General features: G+C 41.4%; 1 protein-coding gene across 1 annotated transcript in view; it reads right to left on the bottom strand.

The window, feature by feature from the left end:
• LOC117479602 (metabotropic glutamate receptor 7-like) overlaps positions 1-12,531 on the bottom strand; it is a 64,348-nt gene that overhangs the window by 41,783 nt on the left and 10,034 nt on the right. The gene's annotated exons all lie outside the window — the stretch shown is intronic.

Below are 12,531 nucleotides of genomic sequence, written 5' to 3'. Positions count from 1 at the left end.
TCTTCTTTCCAAAAAGTAAAGCATCTATTTGAAACATTTGATAGGGGATTTATTTTAACAGAGCAGCTGAAGTAATAGTATGCAGTCAAAAGGTGTTATAGGTTTGTTGAATCACGTCCCATCTTCGCCCCAGCTGGGAAAATAAGCTGCTTGAACATTTGTCTCTCTGGAGCTTTTTGCTGCAGGGAACCATTTAAGATGGCAATGTCTTTTTACTTTGTCCTAGGCTTGTACGCTGCTGGTATCGTTTTTCAATTCTATATTCCCCAGAAATCTAAAAACCTCTATGTTTTCAGACTGCATATTTTTAATTACCACTTTGACCTCCAGGTAACACAAGTGCTAAACCTTGATTGATAATTGCAAGGGTGTGAGGATTAAACCTGCTGGAATTACCAAACAAGGAGATGCTACAGTAACTAACTAATACTGATAGGAATACACCTTTGTATTTTTAACTCTGGAAGAGGATGGGCTGCAAATCAAGTGGAACCCAAGTTAGTAATTAAACCTTCTTTATGAAATAGAGGATTTAATTAAAACATTCTGAACTTGATTAATATCTTTCTGAGTAGATGAAAAAACACAAAGTTTAACTTTGCCACTTCACAGTTACACGATTGATTTCCCGATGGTTTCAACTAAATAAGCTCTTGATCCGCACATTTAAAGCAGATTTGAATTTCTTGATAATACCAAGATAATAGGGTGACAAGAGTGTATATTTTATCAACATTTTAGAACACTTGATATTAAGCTCAGAATGAGGAAAGGATTATTTTCTCTAAATACTTAATCTTTTATAGGATTTTGCATGTTTCACCGTTGCATACCATACTGCTTGCATCTCCTTATTTTGTTAAGTAGGTTTTAATCTATAAGATTTGAAACATGGCGTCACACATCACAATATAATCTCTGCCCCTGTGGCAACAAGGTGAAAAGGTGAGGGTGATGCCTGCAAGCGTTCTGATTTTGACAACTACTACAGAAACCGCAAAACCGATCATGAGCAACTGAGTTGAGGCCAAGAGAGCGATGATTAACGATGCCCCCTCTCAGTGTAACAATTACCCAAAGCTGATGTCTGGCACCTGTCATCTGCTGTATACATCAAAGTTAGGATTGCAGAGGGTAATGGCCTTGCTTGCTCTTGAATGTATCTGCGCTGACAGGATCGATGGAAGGAAAACACAGAGGTCTGTTATGGGGGACACTGTTTTATTGATTTAGCACCACAAAGTGCTGTGGCTGCCCTGAATATAAATCTGTTGCTGAAGCCTAAAAAAGGTTACGAAAAAAAGAAGGAAGGGGTGGGAGGTGGTATGTGGGGGGATGGAGGTAATCTGCTTACTGACATTAAATGAGAATTTCAACCTGGGTGTTTAAGAAAAGATGTGACTAAGCGAGGTTGTGTAAAGGTTAGACACGTTCACAGTAAGTGGGAATGCCAGATGAAGTTAATTAGAGTGCCTTGGCCTTTCCGTTGCATTTTCACATACAGCAGTCCACAAGCACCACAGGCAGCTCTACAGAAAGGTGAGAGAAAGGAATGTTGTGCTATAATCGCCCTGCTCCGCTAATGCAAGGGTGATGCTTCTGACGAGCTCAGAGCAAACCTTGCAGCTAGCCCCGCTGCTCTCATCCGTCTCTTCTCTCACACGTTCGATGCAGAAAGAAATGTTATTTGAAGAAAAATGGGCAGCATATGGCACAACACGACTCTCAGTTGGGGTAATGGAAACCATCTATCCTTGCCATCTGAGAGGAGAGCAATCTGCAGATATGAAAAGACAGAGGGGTACGACAGTCCACGAGTTCTTAAACAAAAACAAAGGCCATCTTTCAAACGCATAGCTTTTGAGAGAAGAGTGTTGTCCATACTGGGTTTGGTATCCATTAATCTGAGAGCAACCCTCTAAAACATAGCTGTGAGTGGCAGAGCTAAAATGTTTCCCATGAATGGCTTTAACTGGGGCGAGTGCTGCCAGGCAGTTGCTGTTGCAGGAATCCCTGTGCCTCTATTTGCTGCATGATTAGCTTCTAAGTATATCTTGACATCAGTCAGCTCGATTCGGCTGTTTGCAACAATCTCCACGGTGACGGTGGAAATGACAGCGGGTTTCTGACAGACCCGACTCTAACCCCGTGCTGTCTGTGGCCGGACACCAGTGCACAGAGTGTCCTTGTGACACCAGCACAATGACACAGTAAGTATGATCCCATGGACTAGCCAAGGAGCCATTTTGAAAGCAATTCAAAAACCACACACCCCACCCTTGATAGAATAAATATTTGCTCACAAAAAACATCCCCTGTCAGAAGATTTATTTGCAGCTCCACAGCCTGGCGTTGTAAAGTAGCAACGGTCGATATCCTATAAACAAAATAATACAGTATGATACAGGCCTATAAAGATATTGAGCAGTAATCAAGTTTTACATCTTTCCTGCTATATCAAGGCTTAGCTACTCTGTGACAAAGGGGGGGATCAGACAGTCACTGGTTTGTATCCAGATAGCAGAGTTAGCAGGGCAGAGGTAATGACTGTGTCCATACATTCAACCTCAGGCTGGGCATTGGTAATCTCCCTCTCCCAGAGCATGGCACTGCCAACAGTGTCGAGGAGGCAAGGAGGAAGGGCGGGGAGAACCGACAGCTTCCCCCTCCCTGACTTTGTCACTCACTCCCCCTCTCTTCCTGCCCATCTGTGTCTCTCACTCAAACTCTGCTTTTGTGAAGGCTGTATTTCATCATCCTGCCCTTACACAACCTGTGACTTTCAGCCTCGCTCCACTGTTCTCCGCCGCTCTGTGTGTTTCAGCCCCGTCAGAGAGGGAGAGACAAGTGAGTCTCATCTTCCATCATCCCTGCCTCCCTCCATGTCCTCTGTCTGCATGCAGCCCAGCCCACACAGATGATCAGCGGACACTTCCTGCCCAGAGAGGTCCTCGGGCTGCCAATTTCCCCCCCAATCAGAGACAATCTGCACTCAGTATTTTGCTCACGTGCCACCCAACTTTTCCCTCCTAATCTTTTTCCCCCGTTTTTTTCTCTATAATTTTCTTCTAAACCCTTGCTCCTAATATCTACGCTCAGGTATGACTCACTCGCATTAGTAGGTACGTTTTGTCGGAAAATGTAATTCCACCGAGATTAGGTTTAGCCACGGATTTCATCAACATTGTAACTGTGAACGTTTATTTTCCAAACAATATTTGCACGTGGCAATCATGATTATTATTCTGATGGTCGTTTTTAGGAAACTCAAAACTTTAGTTTGAATTATAATAATAGATTTTTGGCAACATAGCGGAAACACACAACTCTAATATATTCTGACTTTATAATAATACAATTGGCAAACGTGTTAAAAAACGTTTGCTCATTAACACATCGATTGGACTCTCTTATAGCTCTATTACTGGTCCACATGGTTCATTGTTCATGTAGTGTTATTGATTATCGCAGTTTTGAGAAAAACGATAGAAAAATGATAGTCTCAGCTGACTATTAAAAAGTAATCTCAGACTTGTAGCATTAGATGAGACAAATTAGTATATTTAGCATAATTAGATGCGTTACTTTTGAATTCCCTCTCCCCCACACTTATCACCAAGGCAAGCATCTCATCACACTCCTACTTCATTCCACCAGTTACACGCCTTTCTTATTTCTGCAAGGAACCTTACCTGAATAGTGTTTACTGTGCTTTGCAGAAGCTTTTTGCACCAGGACTCTCCAGATTGCAGAGTTGCCCACACGGCTGAACTACACTTTGTGTTACATGACGGAAAGTCAGGCTTTTGTAATCCTTTATCCAACACGACCTTCCACGTCTCCTTCTTTCCGCCCACTTCTGCTTTTCCCAGTCGATTCCCTCACCCTCCGTCTCTCCCGCTCGCACCACGCCGGTCCCCCGGGCCGCTCCAGTGCTCGGTGCCGGCCTGCAGCTCTTGCATGGCTGCCCTGCCAGAGTGTATTTTAAGACAACCAGCATGTTTCTCCACGGGTACACAGGCTAGGTATGACTCACGAATCAGATATTTGACCAGCAGAGCCACCCAGTAGAGTAGAGTCGAAGCGTGGGAGAAAAGTGTGGATAGCTCACAAAGGGAACCTGACTCTTTCTTCCCATCTGGTAAACAGACTGCTATTTCAACTCTATTGCTGTTTCAAATAAATAATCGTTTCCAAACACTAAACAACTCTCGAAGCCACATCGGAGACATGTCTATACTGAGGAGAGGCTTTATGTATAGAATGAACTGTCAATGTGCAGTGATGCTGGTATGAGCACATGTCATAAATGAAGCCTACAACGACTTAAGGATCTTGCCTTTGAAGCTGACATGACAGTCAAACCTTTACGCTGTCACCCGTGAGAGTTACTGTATCTTTTCAAGTAATTTTGTAAAGAATCTTTTGACTTAAGCTTCACACAAAGCGAGGCCCTGCAGAGAACAATGCGGTTCAGAAGAGCAGCCTTGATCATCGTGGCTGTGCCGTGTGCTCTCTCAAGGTGTGACAGAAACTCCACTCAAGGTAGGAGTAAAACACAGCCTGCAGGTTTATGACTAAGTATTATCAAATGTATTCCTTTATATCCACAGGGTCTCACATTACAGATGGCTGTATTGATTTTTCCCGACTGCAAAGTGCACTGGACGCAGCCTTGTTTTCTCTTCTGTGTTGTTTTACAGCCAGCATGACTTCATTTTGTTCTCTCTCAGAGAAATATTAAATATCCATAAACCAATACTGAAATATGCACGACATTATGCCCCAGGTCAGGAGAACAAGAACAATTATTCCAACAGAAACAAACTAATACAAATCTCTGTTTGTGTTTGGGGAATTGTCGATGTGTGCAATATCTTTTCATGTCTGCACTGCTTCATTGCTCTGTCCAGTACTGTGACAATCTATGAATCACTCACACATTATTCACCAAAGATATGGCATAGGTGCATGTTTTTTTCCCCACCTACACCTGGTGCATCCAGGGTCTGACACATCCATTGTCACTCGTGCACCTGCAACACTCTGACCTGCATTGCAATGACTCCCTCTGTTCTACCCCCCCATCTCTCCCTGTATAGCTCTCTCTTCAGACTCGACAGAGCATCATCACCAGGCCCATTTCTCCCCTAATAGTGCAGGCAATGCGGGTGAGCCTCCTCGATCTTATCTTCCCTCTCTGTCTGCTCCTCACAAAGAATTCTTTAGCAGGGCATGTAATTACGAACTGATCACAGCCGTGGAAAATATCACAGATATCCTATTCCTTCAGTTAGTGTGTCTGAACCTCTACTTGATGTCATGCACTTGAGATATTCGGTACCAGTTAAGTACAGACCGCCACACTTTAATAGGCAGTTATTTGCATGCTTGGCAATGCTTCGGGTGTTGCCTTGTACCTCTCAAGAGATTATAGTATCTCATCAGCTATCCCTAAATTCATAACATATGCCAAATCCACTGTCAGCCCGTATGGATTTGGAGTGTCGGAGAAGTTGCAATGTCATTAGGAATGCACAGATGAATACACTTTCCTGCAAAAGCTTTCCGCAAGCATTCAAATTGCTAGAACGGATGTTATGCCTGCTGTTTTGTGCTATACATTAAGGAAACTGCAACCATTTTCACAGGGGGGTGTTTGGAAATGAATGTATGCAGCCGTAGTGTGATTACGCAGAGATGATATTCTTGAAGGAAAAATGCAGAATATGCTGCTTAAACTGCTAATCACATTAAGATACTCACTCATCGAGCAGTGCTTTAAAATACTGGAAAAGCAACAAAGAACATTAACATCTTTAAAAAGGCAAGACAAATCCAGAAACACATTTACAAGAAAAGTAGTTAAAAATAAATGGATAAACAATTGAAGGAATAAATGAACAAAAACTAAAGATAAAACATCCAGAGTGTACCAGGATAAAACTACAAGTAGGCAAAACCCTGAGTACACCAGAGGATAAGACTGATAATAAAAGCAATTTGAAAGACAACCTTGAGTGTGGGTATAAAAAGAAGTCTTCAAGGTAGGGCATTTCACAGTCAACTAAAGGACTTTGTTGTTGCTGCAGCGGCAGACCTTCCTCCAAGGCTTTATACAAATCTCTCCTCCTCTGCTAGAATTGTCAGATTCAGAACAGGCTCTTACATTTACTATCTGTAACCAGAAGCATTTAATTGGTAGATGTTGCTGATGAAAGTGTAAACCCCCAACCCGGGAGGCTCAGTTCAGGGCACTAAAGTCCCTTCTCTCCCGCAGTGTTTGCATCCTGGTGGCAAAAGCACAGTCACCTTTCCTCTACTGTCAAGACAGGGGACATTCAGAACGGCCTGAAGATATCATGCTTGACGTGACTCATAAGAAGAAAAAAACAAGGTCTGCTGAAAGTCAGAACAGCGGTCGGCTATATGTCCACAGAAGATTGACTTTCAATCTTGCATCAAATGAGAAAATGCTAAAATCAAGAATGTATGGTTCCTCAACGGTTCTGAAATTCTGTCTGCTGCATTTTTAATGACTCGGATGCTTGAGGCAAGAACATGGAAAGTGAAAAGTCAAGCTCTTAATGTAGAAGCATATATACGGTAAGGGTTGGTTTTGCAAATGGTTGTTTTTTCACTTTTCAGTCACATGTTTCTAGGATTGGCAATTCTGTTTTTTGGTCACTCTACGTGCAGAGATTTAATATGACGTTTCGGTTTATTAGCCATTCAGGTGGCATGGCTTTATTGATGGAAATTGTGTCCTATCAGTCTACCACTTTGGTCCAGACTGAAGTATTTCAAGAATTGTTAGATGGATTGACAATTTTGTTCAGGTTTTCCTGTGAAATGCCTTAAAAATTGGCTTCATTCTACATTCATGGTCCGCGGAGAATGAATACAAATGACTTTGGTGATCTCCTGACTTTTGCTATAGTGCCACTATGAAGTTGACATCTGTGATTTAAAGTAAAAAAATGTAACAGTTATTAGATGACTTGCCATGAAATTGGGTGCAGACATTTATGTCCCCTTCAGGCTGAATTCTAATCAGTTTGCGATCCCCTCTCTTCTAACCTAGCGCCATCATTAAGCCAGAAATGGACTGTAGTTTGCCCAGTACTGGTTTATGGCTCAATAATGACATTGGCATCACCCTCAACTGTTTTATGTTTTCAGTACTGATTAGGTATTAGCATGTTAGCAGGGCAAATTAAGATTTCAAACTTGCAAAAAAAATCACTGGGTTAGCAATGTCCTTTTGAGCATGCTAACATTAGAATTTTGTTCTAAATAGTACAGCCTCACAAAGCCGATTGAAGGACTGTAAGCCTTTACTCTTGTTAGACACTTGTGAGTTTTGTAAGGCTTAATTCTATCACCTACAGTCAACTTATAGGATTTAAGTTGCTGATTACTTTATTTAATTATTGCGGTCTGCACAGGCTGCTGTGCTTCAGACACTTTAATGCATGTCTCTTCTCAATTACAGGCATCCATTGTCTTCTATTCATTTCTACAAAATACAAATATATTGAGTTGTCAGATCTGCACTCTGTTTTGTCACAGTCACATATAAGTGAGCCGGTAATGCAGTAGACTCCAAATCATTCTGCTCTTTCAGTGCATTACACCGCAATGATAAAGTAACATTAGGCAAACACACTGGTATGGTCATTTAACCTTTCAAATATTTAATAACACTACCACAGCGACTACTGCTTCTAATCAACATCATACTGTTCTGTGAGCAATGGGGTGTGAAGAAAGGTGGCTGTTATATGGTTGAAAACGTTAGGTAAAGATTATTAAAGTCGCACTATGTTTGCTACTTTCACTGTGGCTCAATAATGATCCTGAGTGCAGTCGTGATCTCTCTGCTTTGCTCTGTGCTGCAGGTGTGGAGCATCACTCAGGGCATCTGACCAGGTAGTCGTGTCAGCAACACACTGGCTCTGCCACGTAGCCAACAATGGACAATGGTGCTCTCAGTGAGCACAAAAAGCTTTATTTTGTTCCATACTGAACAACCTGCCAACTCCGAATGAACTGGACACAGTTTTTCAAAGAGCTTTTCTTTGTCAACAGACTCATTCTCACTGAGATCATGATTAATCAGAGCAAGTGTCTTGACTAATGGACCGGGAAGATTTATGTGTAATGTGTTTTTGTGACACGCATATTTCACATAACTTCCACTCGCAGTGAGACAAAGTGTCAGAAGGCTGAACACTGACATGTATTTCAGAGCCAGAAGCAGAGATGCGCAACAGACGCCAGATCAGACAATTACCCTCAGACAAGTTAACCAGCCGAAACAGGAATAGACCCAGATGAATACAATGGAACTGTCACACACCGCTACTGAAGGCTTATCTTTATTTTCAACAAGAGCACTAACATGACTCTTCCCCAAAACAACTCATGTGGAGATCAAGTCTGCTCAAAACACAATCTGTCAAACGAGATGAAATAAGACACAAACAATCCCTTGCTTAGAAGATCTGAAAAACAGGCTTTTAAACGTGTTGCCTTACTGATCATTCAAAATAAGGAATAGTGCTGATCTATTTCACTTAGTCTTTTAAATGTGAGTTATATTAAGTATAACTGGTATAAACAGATTGTGGTGTTAAGAATGAAGAGGACAATTCCTCTAAATCAGTATTATAAAAGCTAAACATATGAACACTGGCAGAAAAATGTATTGTGTTAACTGCATTTGGCCTGAACAGATCAAATGTTAAAATATTCATGGTAGTGTGACTGTACAGAAAAATAAATCAAAGTCTTCGGGTAAACTCGATTACTCACAGCCACTTGTAATATGACCAGCTGAGTGGGTGAATTTAAGTGCCTTGTGTTTATTTATTTATTCATTTTATGTTCATTAGAGCACATTGAAATTCATAACATCTGTATGGATGGTTTCTCCAAATAGAAAGATGGGACGTGTTCCCAACTGCGCACAGGAATTGGAAAATTGAAGGTAGGATTAATGCCACCCTAAAACTCACAGAATTCTAGGACATTGTAATTACACATGTTCAAAGCACAGATGCGTTTACCTACCATTAACCATAAACACAACATGTCTAACTGCAACCCTTACCCCAAAATAGCCTGAAGCAAACACTAAATATAGCAGTATAGTTAATAGTTAACCTTGCAGGGACCAGCATTTAATCTCCAGAGATTTGAGACCTTGTAATAATCAATGGGAGTATACATACACACTTGCCTTGACTCAAGATTGATCTAAAGTTGTAAATTATGGGCTTATTGCATGAACCTGCCAAAGCTACGCTCTAGGCTATGCTGTGTCAGAATTGGGCCGCCATAAAAATGTGACAATACACTCGGTAAAAGAAAACCCATGGGAAATGCAAGAACTGGGACAAGTCTGTTTGTGTTTCTGATGCTAATAGTGAAGACGATGTCATGGAAGTTGAGTTGAAACACTCAGTAGTGTTCGCCATTAACAAACATCTAGATGGAAAACCTTCTGCTCCTTGAAACCCCCACTCTCTATCGCAGCATGATGGAACGTAAACACGGCCGCTGCTCAGGGAGTACTCGCCTGCTCGGTAATGAGTCAAGGCGAGATACAGTAGGCATTTAACCTGGATGTAAGTATTTGTGTAGCCCATTGCTGTTCAATATACAAAGATAATGGAAAAATGTAAATAACAGTTCCTGTGGGGAATACAAAACAAGATACAGTCTTATCACGTAAAATGCATGTGTCTAGTGTTGCTGTGGTGCCATACTGTAAACTGGTGAATTCTGACGCTAAATTATAAATCAAAACCTACTCTGGGGGCATCTGTGGCGGGGTCCTGTGTTTACCACGAGCGTCAAGCATAAATCTGGGTTTCCATAAATTCTTTGGAGACCTGTTGTAAGCTTAACCACTGCATGCCTAGCCATACTATCACTCCTGCAGTAACTGGAAACCAAATGAAAGCCCTGAGATGGTTAACCTTGAGGGGCCACGTCCTCAGGATGTGAATATTTTAACATATTGTTGTCCCATTAACATGACTGATGGATGGAAATAAAAACAAAACCATCAGTCACAATATGGACCAAGCTGATGGAGGTATTTCATCAGGTTCGTACAATAGTTTTCTTAAAACAGATCATAATCCTCTATAATAAAATATCAAAAATACATTCTATAAGTGTATCTACTGGCAGAAGTGGGGGAAAGAGATGTTCTGGAAGATGCATACAGATGGTGGTGCCTCCCAAAGGTCTGAGTATATTTACAGGCAAATATTGTCCTTTGACCTCCAGGTAGAGAGCTCTTGACAGCTCTATGCATAATCCATTGATAAATGACATGCTATTGATCCTCCTCTCTTCGTTGAGGGCCATATGCGAGTGCTCCAACACTGATAAGGCAGTTAAAAAACACTACATTCTGTCAGCAATAGCTCCCGTCCGCTAGTCAATTTTAGTTTAAGCAACCCTATTTGAAAGGAAAGAGCTTCCCTAATTTGCAAAACGTCAATAGTGATTGAGGTCTTCCCCCAAATCAATGTTAGTGTCAGAAGCAGGGGTTCAGGCAGCGCTTGAATCCCACAGGATTTGCATCTGAAAACAGTTATCCTGTCAACGGATTGTTTATGTATGCTCTGGCTGCTGTGGTATACTTTTTAAGCTCAAAAGAGCAGAAACACATACATATGTTCAAACAGGACCCACATGCCACTGTACAGCCAACCAGAGAAAAGAAAAAACCCCACACTTGCAAAGCATCGTCTCGAGGGGAATAGACAAAATTAAATTGAATCTAATGAAACACCAAAGTTACACTCTTTCATTTCATGTAAAATCAACAGGTATTTTAGCATAACTACCCGAGGCCCATGCTGCACTCTAATAATTTAGTGTTCCTTTAAAGGTCTACACTGGGCTGGCTGATATAATGGTTATATATTACTGAGTGTTGTTAGCAACCGTTATGATGCACCCTCAGGCCCTGCTGTAATATGAAGGACAAGGAATGAATCCTGGTGACAGTTTATTATGTATACTGTGAGCACACTGGACCCTGACATCCACGAGATCCAAAAGTACACACAGACATGCACACACACGCAGTCCAACGCACGCACCCACCCATACACACACAAGCGCACATACATTTTTCTGCTACTTGATAGTTCAACCTCACCAAATTTCAGAGGGGTTTTTACACACAAAACATATAATCAGCTTAAAAAAGATCCTTCCTATTGTAATAAATCAAGCTATGAAGCAAAACTATATTATTTGAAATTTGCTTGACAGTCATAACAGTAAAATGCTATTTACACAATTATGCAACATTTATAATATTTAAATAATTAATACAAATTATAATAAACCCCTTGCATGACCGGCTCAATACTAGAGGTAACACTGTGGAAGGACTATTGTGTTTTCTCTCCCTCTCTGCTGCGTGCGGTGACTTCCTGTCTGCTGCTCGCTGCTCTTCAGTGGCATGCCATCTCCATTAGACCCCTCACATGGGTGTGCAGTCTAAACAGAGCCTCGTGCCACCAGCCTCCAGAGACAGTAAGACAGCCCTGTTAGCTGTGCACCTCCTGTCCCTTTTAAGTTTGCAGCACATTGCACACATTTCTTTAGACCCTGAAGATGTGTGCATCCATGTGCAGAGCGTGGATATGAAGCTGTTGTTTTGTTAGCCATGCTAGGGGTGTAGCTTTCAGCAGTGGTGCCCAATTTGTATCCTCAGAAAGCAGAGCCCCCCTCTACGTTTTTCCATATTTCATGAAGCCATCACCCTTTGTAAATTACTGCCTGCTCTTTCAAATGATTTTCCATGTCTGTGGATCTTTTATATAGTGCCAACTGCTTTTTCCTCTCAAATAATTTCTGACCTTTACCTTTTCCTGATATCATTTCATTTTGCTTTGCCGCATGCTGTCTTTAGCTAGCGTCTCACCACAGATGACACATTCTGTGTGTCCGTGACACCTTCCTATCCTTCATTAAGACCAACGTTAAGGTCACTCTTGAGATGTAGCCCTTACTTTTTCTTTTTCTACTGATGAGTCATCAGCACTTTTTCTCACACATTTTGTGTCATTCATTAAAAACAGGGATGCTCTGACTGCAGGAATAACGAGGACGAGCTGCTAACAAGATGGTGAAAGTGACTCAGAGAGCTTTTATCAGAGGTGTTGAGGTCGTAGAAGGGTGGCCTAATAAGCAGCCTACTATGTTGAGCACAAAGATATATATATTTTAAAATAATTTTATATGAAGCCTTTTATAAAAAATATCCAGAAAGTACAAGAATCCTCTTGTTGTGATTTTAGATAAATAAATCTGTAAATCTAACTTTGACAATATCAGAGCAGACATATCTTTGCACACCTCTTTGATCCTTAGCGCCAAGGGGACTGTCCCATGGTTGGGACCATTGTTTGTATTGGTGGCGAGTCTGACGGTCTACACATTTGATCCAGACTAAATCATCTTGACAATTATTGGATTAGATGGATTGCCATGAAT

Source organism: Trematomus bernacchii, unplaced genomic scaffold (assembly GCF_902827165.1).
Source record: "Trematomus bernacchii unplaced genomic scaffold, fTreBer1.1, whole genome shotgun sequence".
NCBI lineage: Eukaryota > Metazoa > Chordata > Actinopteri > Perciformes > Nototheniidae > Trematomus > Trematomus bernacchii.
The sequence above is the reverse complement of the archived record's forward strand: the minus strand, read 5'-3'. Positions and strand labels throughout refer to the sequence as shown.